The 23,179-nt window shown below is 42.1% G+C and overlaps 1 long non-coding RNA gene across 1 annotated transcript; it reads right to left on the bottom strand.

The window, feature by feature from the left end:
* Nucleotides 1-534: 534 nt before the first annotated feature.
* On the bottom strand, nucleotides 535-21,991 carry LOC143840757 (uncharacterized). Its single transcript, XR_013232381.1, has 4 exons — nucleotides 21,927-21,991; nucleotides 5,094-5,147; nucleotides 3,042-3,178; nucleotides 535-1,080 (listed from the first exon to the last, which is right to left on the bottom strand). It is a non-coding gene; the product is annotated as an uncharacterized LOC143840757 (long non-coding RNA).
* Between the last annotated feature and the right edge of the window lie 1,188 nt (nucleotides 21,992-23,179).

Raw genomic sequence — 23,179 nt, 5'->3', positions numbered from 1 at the left:
AGAGATCCCTGACTTTCTGTCTAACTGTTCTGTGTTCTTCATTCTGTCTGATGAACTATGATCAAAAGGGCAGGAAGTCTATTGATCCAATCAGGACCACTGGAGGAGGATTATTATAAAGCATCAGGACGTTTCTATTCTAACTATGCTGAATACACATGTCTTTCATTGCTCCCTATAGGGTATTCTTCATATCTCTTTGAATCATGCCCACTACAAATCTTGCATATTTCAACACAAAACAATGCAAGTAATTGTGAGTTTACTGAATCATTGTGTATGAAGCCTGCCATGCTCTGCTTTTTAATGATCACATTGACACCAGTTTCTTTTGCAGATCATACAAGCCCATTTTGCATTTTTCAGACTGAGCTGTTTCGGTGCAGCAATGTCCGCTGCTTTGAGACAATAACAACAAAAACAGATTAAAGACTCATGGAATGAAGTCCTGCACAGTTGCCGGGAGCCAACAGTGACAACAAAAAAAGGCCCAACTGAATTGACATCAAAGAATGACAAAGACTTTGGAAAGGGAACATTCATAATTTGATCTATATTTCTTTCAGATGCCATTCAAGCCTGTGGTTTCCTAGAATTTAATCAGCTTTACCCAAACGGTGCATCACTCAGATATCTGTTGAGACAACATTAAAACAAAATGTTCTCATTTGTCCTCACTGACATTTATAAGCGCCATTAAAGTCTAAATCAGACATGACACGCAGCCATCCAGATCTTGCAGTTTATTCTGCAAAATAAATAAATAAAAATTTAAAAAATTTGCTAATTAGTCCAAATCTTTTGACCTGTAACAACAGCCAGCTTCGAAATAGGACAGTCACAAATGTAGATCCCCCCCCCAAAAAAAATTGGAAACAAATGAATTAAAATCCATGGGAAACAACTGGGCATACTGCTACAATGCCAACACCCACCATGCCTGATTCCTGCTTGTCTCCTGTTTTTTATGTCTTCCTGGAACCCTTGACCTTTTGGATTACCCTTTCTTGATTTTGCTTCTCTTCTTGCTTGACCCAGTTACCTATGACCATATGCTCAGCTGGCAGCTCTTAGACAGCCCTACACAAGAGTAGATTTATTTTGAAAGTCACATGGTTATAACATAATAGCTGCCACTTATTCACTTTTTAGCATTGCTTATAAGTTGCTGGGATATTCAAATATGGAGTCCTAGTGCTTAAGCTATAATGTCTCACTTCCTGCTCTGCCCAAAGTAGATGGTATCTCTCAGAGGTACCATACTGGCAGCATTTCAGTTTTCTTCTACACTCTATTAGGTGGCATAAGGAGCCAGGAGAGTTCCATATGGCCACCTACAAGGCCCAACCCCTGGGGCCTACTTTCTAATAACCTCATCTTCAGAATCCTTATGTGTTTCAGTCATATCAAAGCAGAAGGAGACATCTCACAGCAGAATTCTTTTATTCTTTTTCTTGGAATGGAACTAACATTATTAAGACAATTTCCCACATATTACTCCATTGTGAATTATATACTGATGACAGAAAGAGCATAATTACTCCCCTGCTAGCATGATATAAGCATTTGAACAACCCAGAAAGTACAGAGTTGTTCTTGACCAAATTCTTATTTGATGCCAAAGAGACCACTGCATCATAAGCTTTTGTAAAAATTTGTTATCTTGCTTATAGGAAATGGAATATCTTGAGTAAGGAGTTGGGTTAATGATTCAAACTTAAGTTTAAATGATCTATATTTTTACACACAATGATGTAATTAGCTGGTGTCTTTATATTGTTATTTTAACTTTTTTGTCTTATAGTTCTAACTTAACTGATAGTTGTCATTAAGAATTGATTTTAGTGGTAATTTTGTTTATTGGTGCTATTTTGCAAATGTCTAAGGCTGGTCTATCATTGTAACAATAAAATTGAAATTGAAATTTCTTGTGATGGTGGGACAACTTTCTCCAGGTGTTATAGCTAATTGCCTGAAATAGTAAGATACTGTCCGGAATAACTAACCAGCTCCAATTAATTGATGATAATGACCATGATGTCTCTTGCAAGGTGGGGCATGGAATATAAGTAGCATTTAAGAGAAGATTTAGATGTTTCTGTAAATCTTCTTTTGGGGGGAGAGATGAAATATTTAACTGGGGGAAGCATCAGCTGCTTAAAGAATAAATAGATATATTGAGAATAGAGAAACAACTTTGTAAAGAGAGAGAAGAGAGATAGTCCTATCAGACTGAATAACTATGTTCTTCACCTGAAGGCAAAGGTGGAAGTGTGTTCAAAGGATCAGGAAGTCTCCAACTGAGACAAAATACACTGGTGGAGATTATTTGAAAAATACGAGGAAGTTCCTGTCTTTAATTACATCTCTCCTCCAATGCCCTCTGTAGGATATTCTCTGTCTCCTTTGGAATCATGCACACTAAAGATCTTGCATATTTCAACACTTTTCTCCCTGTTTGGCACAGATAACAGATTCAAAGAAACTGAATGGAATGGAGAAGTAAAAGACAAGAAAAGGGAGGGGTTTAATCATCAACAACCATGAACAAGCAGAAGACGGGGGTTTGGATGTAGAAATAATAGGAGGTATCAGAATTAATCAGTGGATCCTGTAGAAACTGAAGTGTATGCTTTTTGATAGACAGGTTTTCAATGGTGTTCCTTTATAAAAACAATGTATTATTTTAGCAGCCTGGTTATTGTTTTTACACTGACATGCTGCAGGAACCGCCATTGTAACTATGAATTATACCATTGTAACTATGAAGTATAACATACCTCCAGCTCTGGCACCTGTCAGTTATTAGACTAGAGTGGGTAGGCCTTACTGGTCATGCTCACAAATTAATAAAATTATATGTTTTGTTATTTGTGACTCCCATACTATCTTGAACCTATATGCCTTTCTACAAATGCTGGAGGATCCAGAGTAAAGGAGTTTTGAGTTGGAGCTCATGTGCCCATTGGTCTGGGATTTAGGAATTCTGTGTATATAAAAGAAAACAACTAATAAAAAGAAACCCATTTCACCTCACATACCTGAAGTGAACAGTGGACTTGGTACAGTCATACAACAAAGAAAATCCTCAATCAGGGCTTGTGAAAACCAGAGAGAGATAGAAATTGTGTGAGCTTGTTCTGCAAATTGTCAGTCGGAGTAAAACACCAAGATCATTCTAGAATAAGAATTAAATATGAAAATGCTTATTAAACACATTAATATTTAAAAGGACAGTAATGAATGTTTGACAAGAGTTATATTGTTGAATCTTCCTCATGGTTTTGCTTCCCATTAAATTGGCTAAGGGAAGTGGCCATACCTTTGTTAGTGCTCACCCACTAATAGTTTGCAAATAGTTAATTACCCTTTTATAATTAATTAGCTTGCTGGATATTCAGCAATTGTGAAATTAACTTAAAAAGGTAAAGGTAAAGGTATCCCCTGTGCAAGCACTGAGTCATGTCTGACCCTTGGGGTGACGCCCTCTAGCGTTTTCATGGCAGACTCAATACGGGGTGGTTTGCCAGTGCCTTCCCCAGTCATGACGGTTTACCCCCCAGCAGCAAGCTGGGTACTCATTTTACCGACCTCGGAAGGATGGAAGGCTGAGTCAACCTTGAGCCGGCTGCTGGGATCGAACTCCCAACCTCATGGGCAAAGCTTTCAGGCGGCTGCCTTACCACTCTGCGCCACAAGAGGCTCTTTAAAATTAACTTACTGGAGATCAATTTTGGAATTTGAGAAGAGATTGTTTATTATCTAAGCAGGAGACAAACTTAGAATGAGAAATAATTTAAAATGGTATATAAATGTACTGTAATACATATAAATGCATTATAATATAGAAGCAGAATGAGAAACAGTTTTGAATAGAAGTGTATAAAAAGATAAAAAAATATCTTTTATTTTTTATTGTGAGATATAATAGACTTTCCTTTAATTTTTGGTATACTATAACTAATATGTAGAAATGATGAAACATGAAATGTAGAATATGTAGTTAGCTTCAAAGCCCGTTCCTAGGAACAGGCCTTGAAAAGGGCCCCTCCTCTGACCAGGCAGCTCACAGCCAGATCAAATGGGGCGGGCAGGGGCTGGGCAGCTCATTAGCAGGCCCAGGACAGAGCTCCTTGGCAGGTAGTCAGCAGGCCAGGAGGCCCTCATTAACAGGTCCAGCCTAGAAAGCCAAGAGGCTCTCATTAGCAAGCTCTCCACCACAACCCTTTGCCCAGGGCCCTCTCCCCTTACCTGCTGCTGGCTCTAGGCCCTGAGGCATGTCTGAGAGCAAAGAGGCTAGAGTCCAGGGATGGAGGGTGGGAGCTGCAGGGGCAGGGCACTATTCCAACTTGGACAGCAAGACATGTCCCACCATCCAGGCTGTTTCACAAATATATGGAGGAACCATGGATAAAGAAGATGAAATTAATAATATAGTTGCAAAATGGATCAGCAATGAAATCTGAAATTTAAGATACTTGAAGTAAGGACTATCATATTCTATAAAAATGCAGCAAAATTATAATGAACAGAATGTTGGGATAAATATTTTCTGATTTATATACCTTGCAATGTATAATAATCTTTGATTTATATATAATTTGTTGCATAATCCTTCTTTTCCTTTTGCATTCCTTTTATATTATTTTCTAAAATGTATATATATATATATATATATATATATATATATATATATACATAATTTTAAAAGCAAATGTGTATTCATGAACAGTAAAAGATTTTCACTTTAGAAAGATCTACTCCTATAATTATACAGTAGAGAATTCAGCTGGACAAGTCAAGCATAGAACATTTGCATTAAAAACTGAGAGACAGGGGCCATTACTTGTCCCAAGCAAACGAGAGAAAGGTACTGAGCTGTTTTCTTCCCTTTGAAGTCTCAACATGCTAAAGTATGCCTAATATATTCAGCAATCCTGAGACGCAAGTCATGCAAGGTAAAATTGTCTTTCACCCTCTTAACTATTTCAAGCTTACCATCTTTATCAAAAAGTTTGAAAGCTTTAAAATTCTCTGTTGGTTTGAATGCATTTGCTGTATAAGTTATATAATATAACATAAGGTAGCCAAACCTTATAGAGGTGTATCCTTCTTTCCCTTCTTGTATCGATGGTTATTTCTTAATTCTGTGCAAGCAAGCAAACAAGATCAAGATCAAACTAGATTCTCATGCCACTCTAATTCAAGTTCTCACTTTCAGAAAGAGCACAGAGAAGATTGTTATGGTATCATATTAATGTTCAACCAATCACTGAACCACTGCCACCACTGTTGTTTTATTAGACATTGTTACTGAGTTATGCTGTACCTATTCCATGTTCTCTTATGCTCTATGTAAACCTCCCTGAGTTGCAGGGAAAAGCGGTATATAAATTTAAGAAATCAACCAACCAACCAATCAATCAATTGATCTGAGTGGCATTTCCCTTTTCAAGTATCATCAGGATATGGAAGTTGACTATGGTTTGAAATAACATAAAGGTAAAGGTATCCCCTGTACAAGCACCGGGTCATGTCTGGCCCTTGGGGTGACGCCCTCCAGCGTTTTCATGGCAGACTTAATACAGGGTGGCCTTGCCAGTGCCTTCCCTAGTCACTACCATTTTACCCCCCAGCAGCAAGCTGGGTATTCATTTTACCGACCTCGGAAGGATGGAAGGCTGAATTAACCTTGAGCGAGCTGCTGGGATCGAACTCCCAGCCTCATGGACAGACAGCTTCAGACAGCATTTCTGCCGCTTACCACTCTGCGCCACGAGAGGCACACAACATACAAGTCCTCTAATCTAAAGACCTTCTGTGTTTCAAGTGAATTGGACCAAGATATTTTTCAGAACCCCAAGGAAGACTAGGCTCAGTTCTGTCCATTGATTCCTATTGTAAAGAAAAGCAAGTGGTGCTCAACCACAACCATTAACGACGGTGTTTATGTTTGTTTCATTTTTCTATTCCCACAGTGACCAATGCTACTGAACTGGTCTCAGGAGGACAGTTTGTAATAACAAATGAACTGAACAAAAAATAGCATTCCAATAATAAAAACTCTATATTCTCCATGCTTCATTACTGTGAGGAAAGAGATCGGCAGCTTTTCCTTTTATTCTTTGCTTTTATGCTTTGGGAGTCTGGAATGGCTGTTTTTAAATTAATGGTATCAAAATCATAGGGGAATTAGACTGCCTGTTCTCTTAAGACCACCCACTTTTCAAGAAAATTCAGTGAACCCTCAAGCAAAGTGCCCCTGGCCATTTTACTTGCAGAGGGGCAAAGGTTCATCCTCACAAAAGAGGGAGCAAAGAAGAGTGACAGCGGTCTGAAGGTTATCTCCAGAGGTGATTGGCTGGGAACTGGTCTGTTCTCCTGTCATACAAAACTTTGATTGGCAAGGAGAAATGCTCAGACAACCAGGGGAGAGTGTTCCTTCCGATTCTCCTGGACCTCTCAAAATTGTTCTATGCAATCTATCATGGTATCCTTCTGGAAAGGGTGGCTAGGTTGAGAATGGAAGGCATCATAGAATCATACAGTTGGAAGGGACCTCCTGGGTCATCTAGTCCAAATCCCTGCACTACGCAGGACACTCATAACCCTATCGCTCATCCACTATAACCTGCCACCCCCTTAAACCTTCACAGAATCAGCCTCTCTGCCAGATGGCTATCCAGCCTCTGTTTAAAAATTTCCAAAGATGCAGAACCCACCACCTCCCTAGGAAGCCTGTTCCACTGAGAAACCGCTCTGTCAGGAACTTCTTCTGGATGTTTAGATGGAATTTCTTTTGAATTAATTTCATCCAATTAGTTTTGGTCCATTCCTCTGGGGCAAGAGAGAACAACTCTGCTCCATCGTCTATATGGCACCCTTTTAAATACTTAACGGTGGTTATCAGATCCCCACCTAGTTGCCATGCTTTGGCACTGTTTCTCAGGTCCATGACATTTATGCTATGGGGTCCCACAGGGTTCCCTCTTGGCTATCATGCTACTTAATATCTACATGAAACCGCTGTGAGAAATTGTCTTGGGGATTTGGCATTACGTGTCACCAATATGCAGACGATACCCAGCTCAGTTTCTCCAAACAGGTAAGCCAGGTGGGTTTGTAGAAGCCCTGAATAGGTAGGATGGATAAGGATCAATACACAGAAACAGTCCAGACAAGATCATGGTGAAGGTTTCATGATGCCTAGCAATTAACATGTGGTGTTGACTCTTCTCGTCTAGGTGGGCTTAAATGGTAATGAGGCAAAGCTACATGAAATAAATAATGGACTGTAATGGCTAGATGGAACCTCCATGCACAGAAACAGTGTATTTCTGACTAGATGTTGGCCTTTTTAATCATCTGATTATCTTTCAAGCACTAAATGACTGGCTGCTGTTTGCTGGGGTTTTATATTCTAACCTGTAACAAATTTAACTGATCTAATTCCAGGTTTTAAACAGTCCTTAGATACTTTAAAAAAAAATGGTGTGATCCAAAATCATTTGCTCTTGAAAATCCATATTGATATACTTTTGGAGTGCTGCAATGTCCATTTTATTGGAATTCTACAACTGAAGGATTGACTGAAGTGAGCTGTATAGCATTTTATGTACCACTCATTCAGTGAGTTTGGCCATAACAGGCAGCGGCCATCCTATTCTATAATAATGTGGTTCTATTACAGAAATACCATTTTAGCAGCTTTTGGCAGAAGGAAAGTAACTTGTATGAAGGAGTAAGTTTATTGGGTGTGAAATGGAATTTCGGACCCAAAGACACAGCATATTTCAACAATTTCCCATTAATTCTATTAAGTGCGGGAGCTGTTTGGGTGAAGAATTTAATGGTTCATGTTTGAAAAGATAAATCTGGGAGAGTTTCCTGTAATTCTCTGGAAAGAATTCAGAGCTTGATATGCTTTGGTCTGGTGACCAGCTTATGTCATTGCAGCCATCTAGAAATGTGGTCAGTTTGAAAATCTGACAGGAAATATTCACCCCAAGCACATACCTCAATATACATTTATGTGTTCTAGACCTCATTGATGTGGATTCCCTCCCCCAATACCTAATATATTCCCACATTCTGTTTCCAGTCTGAGCTTTTTCTCTCAACTATGGGTGTTTGTGTACTTATCTTTGAGTGAAAACCAAGGCAAAATGTCTTATCTGTTTCAAAAGCCCATAGAATCATAGAGTTGGAAGGGGCCATACAGGCCATCTAGCACCACCCACTGCTCAATGCAGAATCAGTCTAAAGCATACAGGAAAAGTATCTGTCCAGCCTTTGCTTGAAGACTGTCAGTGAGGGGGAGCTCACCACCTCCTTAGGCAATCAATTCCACTGCTGAACTACTCAGACTATGAATCTCCCCCCCAATAGCATCCAATGTTATTCTCCCCATTGTTTAAACTTATTACTGTGGCCCTATCCTCTGCTGCCAACAGGAACCTCTCTCTGCCCTCCTCTAAGTAACAACCTTTCAAATATACATTTATATTGCTTCCTTGTGTGGTGATGGTGGCATGTATATGCTAGGGAGGCATTTAAATACAATCTTCTTATCTATTTGGGCCAAATCCACACAAAAAAATCTGGATGTAGGAGCAATTCAGCAACAAAGGAGAATAACACAAGCTGTTGTCCTGGGGAATTAACCAAACAGTTGCAATAATATCAAGCAATAGCAACAACAATAACACCCAACATTGGAACAAACATGTTAAGCATACCAAGAGCACCCCTGCATACACAATACCAAGTGCTCTGCTCAAGAAGGGGAGGTAAGAATAGGAAGGTTAAGCAATGGTGACTATAGCTACCTGTCCAAGTAATCCAGGTAAGTGGGTTGAAAATGATCTTGCTGATCAAACAGGAATATGCATTCATAAAACATATTAATACATCCCTAGCTGTTACCCTAACTACTGGGGATCACAAAACAATGGACTGTTGATAGGCCACCATGTTCTTCAGCCTGACTATTGGGGATCACAGCATGCTGAACTGCTGATAGGTCATCATTTTCCTTGAACCCAGCTACTGAGGATCGCAACAGGCTGAACTGCTGATAATTACCATTTTCTCCAGCCAGTTTATGTTAACAGAATATTTCTAAAGCGATAACTCTCGTCCTACCCTGCAGTCCCTTAGCAGATGAATTCAAAGTCTTTTCCAAGTACAACATAATTTAACGTTCTAGTTTGCTTTTTTATTTGTTCTCCTGGAGGAGTTGGGGAGGGGGGGACTGTGTCACTGAACTAAAAAGAAAGTGATCGAGCATGTTGTTGTACAAACAGTTTCCAGTAATGAGCCCAAGTCTGAGAGCTTTGTAATTCCAGCTCCTTTCTGAGATAAAACAAAATTGTCTGAAGATGAAATTTAAATGGACAACATAAACACATCTAATTAATCTCGACAAGAACACCTGGCATTTATGAAGGAAAGTAGACTTGTCTGGTCTCCAGAGTAGTTTCCCACATTACCTATTTGCCAGGATTAGACATGTTATATTTTCAGCTAGAATGACTGAAACATTTTATAATACTACTAGTATTAAAGCCTGTTGTAGCTGATGCAGGGGGAGGTAGCGGGGGGGGGGGAGGAAAATAGCAAAGAGAGAGGTAGAAAGGAAGAAGAGGAAGAAGAGGAAGAGGAAGAGTTGGTTCTTATATGCCGCTTTTCTCTACCCAAAGGAGGCTCAAAGTGGCTTACAGTTGCCTTCCCTTTCCTCTCCCCACAACAGACACCCTGTGAGGTGGGTGAGGCTGAGAGAGCCCTGATATCACTGCTCCATCAGAACAGTTTTATCAGTGCCATGGCAAGCCCAAAGTCACCCATCTGGCTGCATGTGGAGGATTGTAGAATTGAATTCAACATGCCAGATTAGAAGACCGCACTCCTAACCACTACACCAAACTGGAATAGAGTGATTAAGATAAAGAGAACTGTGACAGATGTGGGGCTGTGAGAGGTCTGAGAGAACTGGGAATGGTCCACAGTCACCCAGCAGGCCACTGCTGTCCCTAAGCAGTTTCAAATCTCCGTCCCTTCCTCTCCCCATAATATGCCCCCTGTGAGGGAGGTGAGCTTAGGAGCCAGCCCAATCAGGGTGCGGCCAGCTGCTGGCCGCTCCCTGATAGGCCCGTATTCAACTCAGACACCCCAGACACACTCCTCCCACAGGCCCATTTCACAAATGGGTTTAAAATAGCCTCCCCTTCCTCTCCCCATAACAGTCACCCGGTTTCCACCATAATGAAGGGTCCACATAGGGTGCCAAGAGGAAGCACACACTTCCCTTGGCCCCACCCCAGGCCACCTGACATTGTAAACCCCGAAGTGGCAATGAAACACCCACATCCCTTGGTCCCACCCCAGGCAACCTGGCATGCAAGCCCCATGCTTCCCCGGCCAGGTTGACCCATTTGCAAACCTGCTACCTCACGAGGAAGTCCCTAACCTGGGGAGTCCTATGTGCAGACCAAACTCCCCCCAAACAGGCTCCATCCCATGCCAAAACCGCCAGCTCTGATGAAATAGAATTCAAAACCATTTGACAGCGGTCATTTAAATATACACAGTGTTAGCAAACATAACTGGGTGGGTGGGAGGGAAGCTGTTCTGGTGGCAGGTTTGGCAAAGAGGCTGGACCCCTTGCCCATGGTGCCTTTTAAAGTATTCCTGGGCCAACAACTCCAAGCCCAAGTCATGAAAGTAGCACACAATTGCGTGCCTGCTCTATAAGCTGCCAGGCTCCTCACCCCCAGCGCATCCTCCTAATTATGAAGATGGGGTCATGCCTGACTCGTTTTCAGCTTATGGCCATACTGCGGCAGTGCTTAGCAGGGTTGGCGTTCCAGGAAAAATGTTGTGGGACCCATTTATTTCCAATAGGAGCTGCAACTCACTTGGATGGGGTGTCCTATGATAAGATTATGGGGCTAGGGAGGTGGTGATCATGAGCATACAGGGCTTATATAGGTCCTGATATGAATGTCTTAACTATGGCTTGTTCCAGGCTTGCTATACTTCCTTATCTTGAGGTATAGCATCCCCTTTTGGGCAGGCAGATATGCGAAGAGGTCCGGATGGAGACCGCACTTGGGGCTGGAAGACTAGCTGAACATCAATTGATTGGGACACCATGGTCATAAGTGAACTTCATTTGATTGTGTCAGAGGAAGTTTTCCACCGTGGAGCCCCATCAGTTCTTACAGATCACTTGTGAGAGCAAGATTTGCCTGAGATCTCTGGGCTTCAGCTTATAAACCTTATCACAGCTGACCTCAGGCTGTTAACCCAGAGGTTGCCTGGGACAATGGTGATTTGGTCCGAGCTGCTCGACAGGTGGGTATGGCAGATATACCTGGATAAGGTGAACTGGGCAAAACAGAAGGTCACAGGTTGTCTGTTGTAAGGAGGGGAAGTGAAAGGTGTCTGTAAGCTGCTTTGGGACTCCTCTGGGCAATGAAAAGTGAGGAATAAAAAACAGCTCTTATTTTTCTGCCACAATTATGGGGGGGAGCATTTGATAGTTGTTCCAACTGCCATTTGGCCTCCTAATTTTTTGTAATAGGCATTGGATTCATTACTGCTTTCACCCTTGAACTGCCATTTGAACTCATGCAAAGTGTGTTTTAATATAAAATACAGCAATTTCAAAAAAAACAACAACAACCAGGAGTTGCAGCATTCACTTCACTGGGAAGCTCTCCAACAAAGTATCATTTGATCCAGAACTTAACCAAATATCTGTTGTTGTTTTTTTTAAAAATGGCAAACAAAGAAAACTCTTAATTCATCTTGTAAATATAATGTCAAGAGTAGAATAGCTTAAAACTTGAACCACCCTCTGCAGAGCGGATTTATGACACCTATTTTATAGGCATTTCTAGTCCAGGAACTTTAATACGCTCGTTATGCATTATAGCCAGTTTCATGGATACATCATGAGTACTTTCCTATCCCAATGGGTGTGGATTGTTTTTAAAATCCTGGATGTCACACAGATGGTTTCTCTCCACTAGGACAAATAATTTGTGTCACTGTGTACTTTTATAGAACAGAACACTTGTTCTTTTGGTTATAATAGCTTCATCTTCCGTTTTGATCCCCCCCCCCCCCATGGCACCTTCCGTGGGATTAATGGATTAATAGATCTGGAAAAGTCAACATTTCACATTGTGTAGCGGGATGCATATGCTACAACTGTTGCTAGGCATGCACAAGTTAAAAAGTCGCCATTAAAGTCATTGTACAAAGAAGTTGTCTTATGCTATTTAATTTCATTGAATTAGTGAGAGATGGGAAGATTGTCTAAACCCAGTTTTGTTTGTGGGTGGATACCCTTTTCTGAAGACTGGAATCAGGATTCACAGTTAGATTCATTTTCTTTTGCTCCATTACTTTATTAAAGAAAACGAATTGAATGGGTTTGAAATTTTGAATGTGTATGCACAACGATGTTAAGTGGAGAGTGTTGACTTACAGGAGGGCATTTGGGGCTGGAATAAGATGCAACAAACCAATATTAGGTATAAACAAGGTCACAGCTTTATTACCGCCCCTTTATTACTACCCCACTGGGTCAGCCATGCTCGTTTACATGCAGCCTCATATGGAGGCCCCGAACGCCAGGGAGTCCAATTGCACACTCGATTCCCTGCCAACAGGCTCCATGCCATGCAAAGCTGCAGCTGTGACAAATCATTCACCATGAAAACATCCACTTCAGACAATATAACAAGGCTATCTTTCCATTTAAGAGCCTCTTGTGGCGCAGAGTGGTAAGGCAGCCGCCTGAAAGCTTTGCTCATGAGGTTGGGAGTTCGATCCCAGCAGCCGGCTCAAGGTTGACTCAGCCTTCCATCCTTCCGAGGTCGGTAAAATGAGTACCCAGCTTGCTGCTGGGGGGTAAACGGTAATGACTGGGGAAGGCACTGGCAAACCACCCCGTATTGAGTCTGCCATGAAAACGCTAGAGGGCGTCACCCCAAGGGTCAGACATGACTCGGTGCTTGCACAGGGGATACCTTTACCTTTACCTTTATCTTTCCATTAACAAAGGGTCAGTGGGATGGAAGCTGCTCTCTGTGGCATCCTGGGCAAGAGGCTGGAACCCACACACATGGGACCTTTTATAGGCACTGTGGACCCAACCCTGCCAGGACCCGACTGTGGACCCAACACGTGCTCTTCCTCAATGCAGTGAAAGCCGCAAATGAGCTTCTGAGTGGTCTTGTCCCCTTCCATGCACTCTCGCCTGCACCAACAGTCAGCCAAGGTAAGCCTCAGCCAGGTTTTGTAAAATTTGAAGTTTTTTTTTGGGGGGGGGGGGAGTTGTCTGTTTCACTAAAAAGACTTTTAGATGCTTGATCACTTAATGCTTTAAAATTGTTTCCTCTGTATAAGATTAAACAGAATGAAATGTTTAATTTTTTAAAAGTTTCTAATGAAGATCTGACTCCAGAAATATCCATTCATAACCATTGTAAATGCTTGAACTGTGGGGAAAGTTTCAAAGATCTAGGAGTGGTTGGCAATAAAACTTCCCCATTTGACAATCCCAGAAAAAAAATAGGGAGGGGGGGGAATCAAGGGCAAATTCATTCCCCTCTGTGCCTGTTATACAAGACAGAATTGGTGGAGATCTCAAGGAGCTAACCAAATTAACCCATTTGTATTTTTAAAATACAAAAAAATACAAAAAAATACAAAAATGTATTTTTAAAATCAGTCCTAGAGGAGATCAGCCCTGACTGCTCTTTAGAAGGCCAGATCCTGAAGATGAAACTCAAATATTTTGGCCACCTCATGAGAAGGAAGGACTCCCTGGAGAAGAGCCTAATGCTGGGAGCGATCGAGGGCAAAAGAAGAAGGGGACGACAGAGAATGGGTGGCTGGATGGAGTCACTGAAGCAGTAGGTGCAAACTTAAATGGACTCCGGGGAATGGTAGAGGACAGGAAGGCCTGGAGGATCATTGTCCATGGGGTCGCGATGGGTCGGACACGACTTCGCACATAACAACAACAACAATTTTTAAAATGCAACTAATAAACAAACGACAACTAATAGGCAGAAAACACATGGCTACAACTTACCAGGACCACTGGTTGATTCTGGAGGAGGCAGCTGGAAGAAACGTGGCAATCCATGGCCCAGAAGGCATGCAGGCCACAAAGGTGGTGCACACGTAGCCCCACGGTTGGGAAGGGGGCCTGCATGTTCCTATATTGTCTAATATTGTCTACATCACACAGCCTGGGCCTAGCCTCTCTGTCCAAGGTTCCACCAGAGCAGCTTCCTTTCCTCATACCCCGTTATTTCAATTGTATACTTATATTGTTAACTAATGGTGTTTGTCGGGATTCATGGTATTGTTACTGTTTTGGGGGTTATAATTGTAATATATGTCACAGCTGTGCTTTAGGGTATGAGAGGGAGCTGGTTGACAGGGAGTCTGGTTTCTGTACTGGGCTCCCTGAGGAGGGGGTCATTTCAAAGCAACCTGGTGGGTAGTCAAATGAGGTGGGCACCTGTTGGCTCCCATACAGGTTGCTTCCCTGGGTAGGGACTCCAGGAGGCCAGGGGCCTGCTCTTCCAGCTGGGAATGGTGTAGGCCCCAGCGTGCATCTGGAGTCCTGCACTTAGCAAACAGTTGGCTGGGAGTATTCCAGCTTCCATGTCATACTGGGCCACCCCTCCAGAGGAGGGCAGTATTAATAAATAAAGCGGTGGCCATGTTTACTGCCAATATTGGGGTCATGTCTTATTCCAGCAATAAAACCATCCTGCTATTCAATTAAAAAAAACCAAAACATTAATATGAACCCGCATCCTGGACACATTCTGAATCCTTGAACGGCTACTGTCATTTGGTTGTTGCCCTTTGACTTACACCAGAAAACCCATGCCTCTGGACATACCCAGCCTTTACAGCTGCAAACAGGAAGGAAACAGAAATGTAATTGATACATTATGCAGTTCCTCAACCATCCCTCAGTCACAGAAATCTATAGAAGATTTCTAAAGGGGCTATCATTTTGTTAATAAAGAATCTGGTTTGAGTATAATTACAACTCTGCATTTTATATCTGGAAGCTCTTTTCTGTCTGTCATTTCTTTTCTGCTCCAATCCCTCTGCACACAAGGACATCTTCACCCATATTAGGATCTATCAAGCCCTTCAGTCAGGTACTGCATCCTGTAAATACTTGACAACCTCTCTATTTTGCACTTCCTAATAGGTTTCAACAAGAACAAAAAGAACAAGGGACCCAAATCAGCTTACAATTGCTTTCCCCTTCCTCTCCTTACAACAGGCACCTTGTGAGGTAGGTGGGGCTGCTGCTGCTGCTTGGTCAGAACAGCTCCAGCAGGACTGGGATTGGCCCAAGGTCACCCAGCTAGCTGCAACTGGAGGAGAGGGGAATCAAACCCTGCTCTCCAGATTAAAGGCTGCTGCTCTTAACCATGACACCACCCTGGCTCTTGAAAAAGGGGAGTGGTTTAAGGGCATTCACATCAGCTGCAGAAAATGTCATCACTAGCCAATGCTGGGCATAGCTGGCTGACCACTTAGTCTTTTTTTGGTAGAAGCAGCTTATATTGCCCTCTCACCACTTTCTCTAAATTGGTAAGGTGACTATTCATTTCCTTTCCTGATTGTGACCGAGGTTTTAGGGTTCAAGACACTGACCTGTTAGCCACAGTCACTGCCTAGGTGTCTACTCATTGGCCAGCAAGGTATATTCAGTTAGGTGGGTCAGTAGTCATGTATGCCTGTCCTAGGATTTTCTGATCAGTTTGTGTGTGGGGGAAATTATGTGGCTCTAATTATTTCAGTTATTCCATTTGCCTTCAAATCAGTAAGGCCAAGGATTCCCGGAGCAACTCAGTCAACATATAGTTATTCCTGATAAATGATGAGTATCAGACTCCAGGCATCTGCCACATTTTTATACCTGTATGCCAGACATCAGTTGTCCTGTGTCCCAGGATAAAAAAAGTGGTGCAAACTGAGAATTTAAAAATATATCAAGATCCTAGCCAACCAGCTTCTTTCTCAGTCTGGCATAAATCTGTTCCAAGTGGCCAAGTGAATAAAAGGGAAAATGGAACTGCTTCTGTCAGCATTTTCTTTTCCTGACAAGTACACAGCACTGGCTAGGGCAAGGCAAGGCAAATAATTTGGCTGTCCTCCCTGTTCCCCTGGCCTCCATTATAAAAACTACCCAAGGCCAACTGAGAGCTAGAAATCCCAGTGTGACTGAATGGTCTACAGGTTTTCCTGAACAGACAAGAATCAAGCTATAATCTCTGGCATTTTATGGGAAGGGTTTGTTAATAAAGATACATTGCAATGCAAGCATTAATAAGAGTACATTATAATGCATTTTGGTCAATCATGCATTTTCAGAATTTCCCCCCTCCTGTTGGTAGATTGGACACCTGATACTGATACTCATGCAGGCTGTTCTAATGATGATGCAGTATATTGCTCAGTTCAGCTCTATGTGAAATATTCATCAAAATTCTTACAGCAACAAAAGGAGTGGACACACCACTTTCTCTTGTTTACTTTTTTCCATCCTTCTCTCTGGAGCTTTAAGAAACTTAAGACAGTGCGTTGTTCCATGAATTTTAAAGTAAGTGTTAATGGTAAGTTGTTTTAGGTATTTTTTTAAAGTAAAAGGCAAAAGAACAGTATTCATCCCCTATTTTTATTTTCCTTGCCATCTAAAAGGAATAAAGGTAAAGGTATCCCTTGTGCAAGCACCGAATCATGTCTGACCCTTGGGGTGACGCTCTCTAGCGTTTTCTTGGCAGACTCAATACCGGGTGGCCTTGCCAGTGCCTTCCCAAGTCATTACCATTTTACCCCCCAAGCAGCAAGCTGGGTACTCATTTTACCCACCTCAGAAGGATGGAAGGCTGAGTCAACTGCTGGGATCGAACTCCCAGCCTCATGGTCAGAGCTTCAGAGAGCATGTCAGCTGCCTTACCACCCTGTACCACAAGACACTCCTCTAAAAGGAATATACTTTTTAAAAGATTTGTGGAGTTCTTCTTCTGTTTAGACAGTTGGCTTTTAAGATATGGCCCCAAACAAGAAAATAAAAACCAGAACTGATAATAAGCTGTGATGATTTATTATCCATATATTTGCTATGAAAACTGGTGTCGTGTAACCAATAAGGTTAGAGAGAAAATGGCAGTAATTTAAAGGAGTTGAAGGTGGCAACATTCTACATCTTTTTGTCTGACTGTCCTATCTGGTTAAACAGTTTTTGCAGGTTTTTGAAGTACCAAAGAATCCTGAAAAACTTGTTTGTCTCGAACAGCCTTTTTCAGCCTTTTGACCATGGAGTAAGGTAAAGGTAAAGGTATCCCCTGTGCAAGTACTGAGTCATGTCTGACCCTTGGGGTGATGCCCTCCAGCGTTTTCATGGCAGACTCAATACAGGGTGGTTTGCCAGTAGCTTCCCCAGTCATTACCGTTTACCCCCCAGCAAGCTGGGTACTCATTTTACTGAGGTACTCATTTTACTCGGAAGGATGGAAGGCTGAGTCAACCTTGAGCTGGCTGCTGGGATTGAACTCCCAGCCTCATGGGCAAAGCTGTCAGACGGCTGCCTTACCACTCTGCGCCACAAGAGGCGCCACAAGAGACCATGGAGTAGCCCCTGAAATAATGTTTCAGGATTCAAGGAGCCCCAGAAGTGATGTCAACTGGCCACACCTCCCTGTCACACACCCCAGACGTGCCATGTCACTAGAAGTGACATCACCACTTGTGTTAAGATGCAGAATCATGGGAGATGGGGGGAGCGGGGACAGGACATGGTTTAAGGTCACACTAGGCATTAAGAGCCGCTTGTGGCGCAGAGTGGTAAGGCAGCAGACATGCAGTCTGAAAGCTCTGACCATGAGGCTGGGAGTTCAATCCCAGCAGCCGGCTCAAGGTTGACTCAGCCTTCCATCCTTCCGAGGTCAGTAAAATGAGTACCCAGCTTGCGATCGCCATTTTTTTTCCCTTGGAGCGAGTGGGAAAGCAACGAACCAGCGAGACTTCTCTGGCTACAATCCATCCACAGAAGTGCTTTAAAGCTCCCCTAAGTCCCCAAGCACAACACAGCCCCGTTTGCAAGTTCCCTTTATTTTCAGCCGAAAATCGCACCCGTGCAGGGAGGGGGGAATTTTTTTTCACTCAGGGGAGTGTGGTAACGATGAATCGCCAGCTCACACGCCAGCTAGATTGGTCTCTCCGTTGCAACGAATCAACGCATATTCGTTGCAACGTGTGTGTGTTTTAAAAACCTGTGCTTAAAGGGAAAGGGGCTTTTCTGGAGCATGATAACAACTGCCCATTGGCTGTTCGTTTGATTGATGGCCAGGGGCAGGGCCAAGCACAGAAAAAATCGCTTCCTTTCTAGCGATTCCTGCGAGACCGGAAACCTGTGGGGAATGAATGAAACGCTTCTGGATTCTACTACAAAGGCAGGTATGTGGAACACCGAGATTCCACTATTTAAAATAGTGTTTCCGCTTTGTGGAACCAATTGGCAACATTGGTCCTTGTGCAGAAACACCACCAAATCTGCTGGCCTTACTGCCCAAATTCCACCTAACTAAATCTCAAATAAAAAATACCCCCTTCCCCTGCCAATGCCACCTTTTATCCTGGGAGAAAGAGTTGGTATTGAGGAAATCAGTTTTATATGATTTAGAATTTTTTTGAATTTAAAATTTAAATTAAGTTTATTTACATTCCAACAGTGCATGTATATGTTCTATTTACCTGATGTAAACCACCCTGAGACTTTGGGGAAGGGCAGCATATAAATATAATGTATGAGTTGACCAAGTGTTCAACATCATTAAACTGCTGAGACTTCTAAGAACAGCAAGTGGATGCTGCAACAAAATGGTGGCCATGGAATGAACAATCACAAAATGGCTGTCACACAAGCTTAGTCCAATCACAGATTTATGAGATTCCCCCCCCCCAAAAAAAAAGGAGATTCCTGTGATGAAGGCAGTTGCTTTAGAATCGGTATCCACTGAAAATCTGAAGAGCCCTCCTGGGTCCTTTTGTAGCACTTTTTCCGCTAGTGAAGTAGAGAAAAGCCAGGACCTCTCTTTGCACTGAGAAAGTGTTGGTTGGGGGAAGAAGCAGATATGCTCTGAACAGCAGATTGATGCATTCCATGTTTCCCATGGGCACCACATAGAAGAAGAAGAAAGAAGAAGAAGAGCAGCTGTTTTTGGGCCCAGCTTTTTACTACCCAAAGGAGTCACAAAGTGGCTTGCAGTCACCTACTCTTCCTCTCCCAAGAACAAACTCCTTGTGAAGTAGATGGGTCTGAGAAAACTCTGAGAGAACGGTTACTTGCCCAAAGGCACCCAGCTGGTTACATATGGAAGATTTGGGAATCAAACTGAATTCTCCAGGTTAAAGGCTGTCGCTCTTAGCCATTACATCATGCTGGTTGCACATAACTGGAACAGACAATGTGGACCTTAATAGACCAATGGTCTATTTCAGAATAAGGCAACTCCTTATGTTCATGTGTGTTTCGAGGGACAGCAGTGGGACTGGCATATCATCTAAACTCTGGGAAGACAGAGCACGCTTCTCAGGTGGCAAAATCTTTGTGTCATTCTGCTGATGGCAAAACCGCTGATTGCAAAAGTGCTGCCCCACTTGCCTGAGCTGAAGATTCCTAAATATTGCCATTTTTTAAAAAAGAAGATGAGTTCTTAATAACTGCATTAATTAATTCCTTATTGTTTGGTTGGGCTTTGATCATTGAATATCCAAATGTGTCTCTCTCATCTGCAACACAGACGTAGCTTTGCGGACCTACCTTACAGGATGGTATGAAAGATGCTGGGCAAAATGAAGCAGGTGCTGCTTGGACACTCTCAAGTTCTATGTTAATGCTAAGCAGTGATTATAATTGCGCTTCTCATTATGAACGTCTTGCTTTATCACTCTTGCTGATCAACGTGAAGGAGAAGTGCAGGCAATTAGGCCCTAAATGCTTGTAAGGTATGCACAGTGATTTGGCCCCGAGTTATTTTTATGTCAGTGCTTTTGAAAAGTGGAAGAACATATTAGATGAAAACGAACAATAAGAAGAGTCAACTGAAATTGCAGGCAATTTTCAGGAAAGGTCATTGTCTGTTATTTACCATTAATTCTCTTTATCTTTTGTTGCCTAGAAGCATGGGGGACTGGGATGTCTCCCTTTCTTTTTTCTTTTTTTTTTAACAGATGGAAATTATGAGATGGTCTAGACAGAAATATGGATTCTGGACTGGTTCTATGAAATATATATGGATGTTAAATAAATCATATTTGTTCCAAAGCAATAAAAGACTGTGCGCTGTTTGTCTGTTGCGCCATGGCTTTAGGAAAATGAATTAACGGAGGCGTAGCGCAGTCTAGAATTTTTTGTTCTTTTCCAGCCAATACCTTAAACTGACCTTTTAGAAACAGCCATTTGTAACTGTTGTGCCCATGATATCAAGATTCATGCAAAATTATTTGTTACACTAGGTGCCAAGTAAATTGCATTCAGGAATACAACGGGTGCTAGATTGGGGGGGGGCAGAACTCTGTGGATGGCCTCTCCCTCCCCCCAGGACCTGGAAAGGTTTCAGGCAGCTGTTAGGGACAGCTCTCATGTGACAGGGATCTGCAGCCTCCAAGCCTCAGAGGGAAATAGAAAAAGGAGGGGGTGGTCAGGGGTTGGGGATGGAAGGAGATTGGCTGGCTGCTTAACAGACAGGCAAGCTGGTTGGAGGAGGAGGTACTCAGGGGCAGGACAGCCTCCCTGAGTGGGTGTTAAGCACGGAGTGGCACTTAAGCCATGAGACATGCTCCTCCTCCAAGGCCTTACCAGAAAACTATAGTGGAACAAATCTTTATCTGATTCCTTCAAAAAGCTCAGAGCAGAATACATTCTTTTCTTCTTCTTCATTATTTTCTTCATAACAACCCTGTGAAGTACATGGGATGACTAGTCTAAGGTTGCCCAGTGAGCTTCATAACTGAAGATCTGAATTTACGTTTCCCATTCTTGTTCCAGAGCCTACAACTATTACACTTCCGAGGTTCCTTGAACAGGCCCCTTTAATAGTGATATTGAGGTGAGGGGGGGGGGGATTTCATTTTCTGAAATTCAGGTGTTTTTTTAATTGAACCATTGATTCCTGCTCCTTATTCTCCCTTAGTCCATTGAAAACAAGGAATTTCTCTTTTGTTTCTCTTTGAAAAGAAATCTATGCACTATTTTATAACTTTAGCCTTTTCTGTTATTTTATATTGCACCACTGGGTGGTGATCTATCAGGAGAATAGGACAGTTTGAGAAGACATTGTTTGCCTCTAGGGGGTGAAATTCAGAAATTTTGCAGAACCTCCATTTATTTGTTTATTTATTTGTTTGTTTATTTATTTATTTATATACTGCCCTCCCCGGAGGCTCAGGGCAGTTTACATTGAACTTATGAACCATACATTCCTGCTCCCCTTCCACGCTTTTCAGATTTCTCCTTGATCAAAGCGTAATTGAGTAGAAACAAACTCCAAATTCCTCAAAGAGGAAAAAAAGAAAGTGGGTAAAGCCAAATTAAGAGCATTTTACTTAACAATATGGTACCTTTACATATGATTATGACCTTTATGAAAGTAGCTGAAATGTTTTTATGTGTGGTGATGCTCCATATCACAGGTACCACCTCCATATCACAGGCACCAACTCCTTACCATTTTGTTTTCTAGTTAAATGTCCACCCAATAAAAGAGTTGTGTGTTAAAAGGCCATTCTTTATACTGAAGCATCTTCTATCTTTTTGTCTCTTGCTTCTGTCCTCATTTGTTGGGTTGTAGAGCTTTTTGCCTACTTACCTCACCCTCCTGACTCCTTTCCCTCTGGTCTTGGTCTAGACAGTGCCTGTTGGCAGCACTGATTATGAGGAAAGCGGTGCCTTTGTTACATCAGTGTTACATCAGCATCTCTGACATCGTCCTAGTTACCAAGCCACACAAAGATTTACAGCATAATCCTTTGCCGGTCTGAGTCAAAGTTTGCCCCACTGAGCTAAACGGATCTCTCTCCCAGATAAGTGGAAGAGTAGGAACAAGTGAAAATGGCATTGCTTCTAGGGAGTCTTTCTGTTAGTATACCAAAATATGCCATTCTGGCTTTCTGAGCCTAATCTATCTCATGGGGCTGTGGAAAGGATAAAATAGAGGAGAGGAGAATTATGTAAGCTGTTTTGGGTCCCCACTGTGGAGAAAGTCAGCTTATGAATAAAGTCAATAAATAATAAATAAAACTGGAAAAGATGGATGGATGGATGAATGGATGGATAGAGAGAGGGAGAGAGGGAGTTGTTGGGTAGATGGGGAGGAAAAGGAAGCAGGAAAAGATGATAAGGGGGGCATTTGGAACAAGGAAACAAATGCCCCCACAAGTCCTCGATGGTCCCTCACTTGTAGAATTTGTGGATGATAATACGAATAATAATAGTTTACATGCACTAGTTCCTTAAAGTAAAAGGAAGTTGCAAAGGCAGGATTGCTTCCAACAGGAGTGTCATATTTTTTCCAGAAATCCTTTGAAACGGAACCCATGTCTTTCAGGTCTCTGATTCACTTAACATTTTGATTGACTTACTTAAGCTAAGTAATGGACTCCACATCCATTTACTTTATGAGGGGAAGGAAGTGCCAACAGCAATTAAGAAGGATGTCATATCAAAGTGGAATGAAGTATCTTGAGAATCTCAGAGTTTCTTCAAAGGGGAAAATACTTCCCCATCGCAGGTGGGAATCTTTCTTGATATGACAAGAAGTACTTAGGTGGGAGTATCTGTTTCTAGTTTGCTCACTCAAGCTGAGACTCCATAGATTCAACTTGACAAATGTGGGGTAAGAGAATCTAAATTGATTCATTTACGCTTTTTCTTCTCTTTCTTTGCTTTACTTTGTCTGAGTTTCCTTGACAAGCATACTGGAAATTATATGGGTTCATCTGACCGCAAGACAGCATTAATATTTTTATATATACTATTCACTCAGTCATTGTATTGATTTGATCTCCTTGGCTTTGATTCCTCCCATCTGTACACATATTGCCTGCTTAATACAGAAACCAC

This window comes from Paroedura picta, chromosome 6 (genome assembly GCF_049243985.1).
Source record: "Paroedura picta isolate Pp20150507F chromosome 6, Ppicta_v3.0, whole genome shotgun sequence".
Lineage (NCBI taxonomy): Eukaryota > Metazoa > Chordata > Lepidosauria > Squamata > Gekkonidae > Paroedura > Paroedura picta.
The sequence above is the reverse complement of the archived record's forward strand: the minus strand, read 5'-3'. Positions and strand labels throughout refer to the sequence as shown.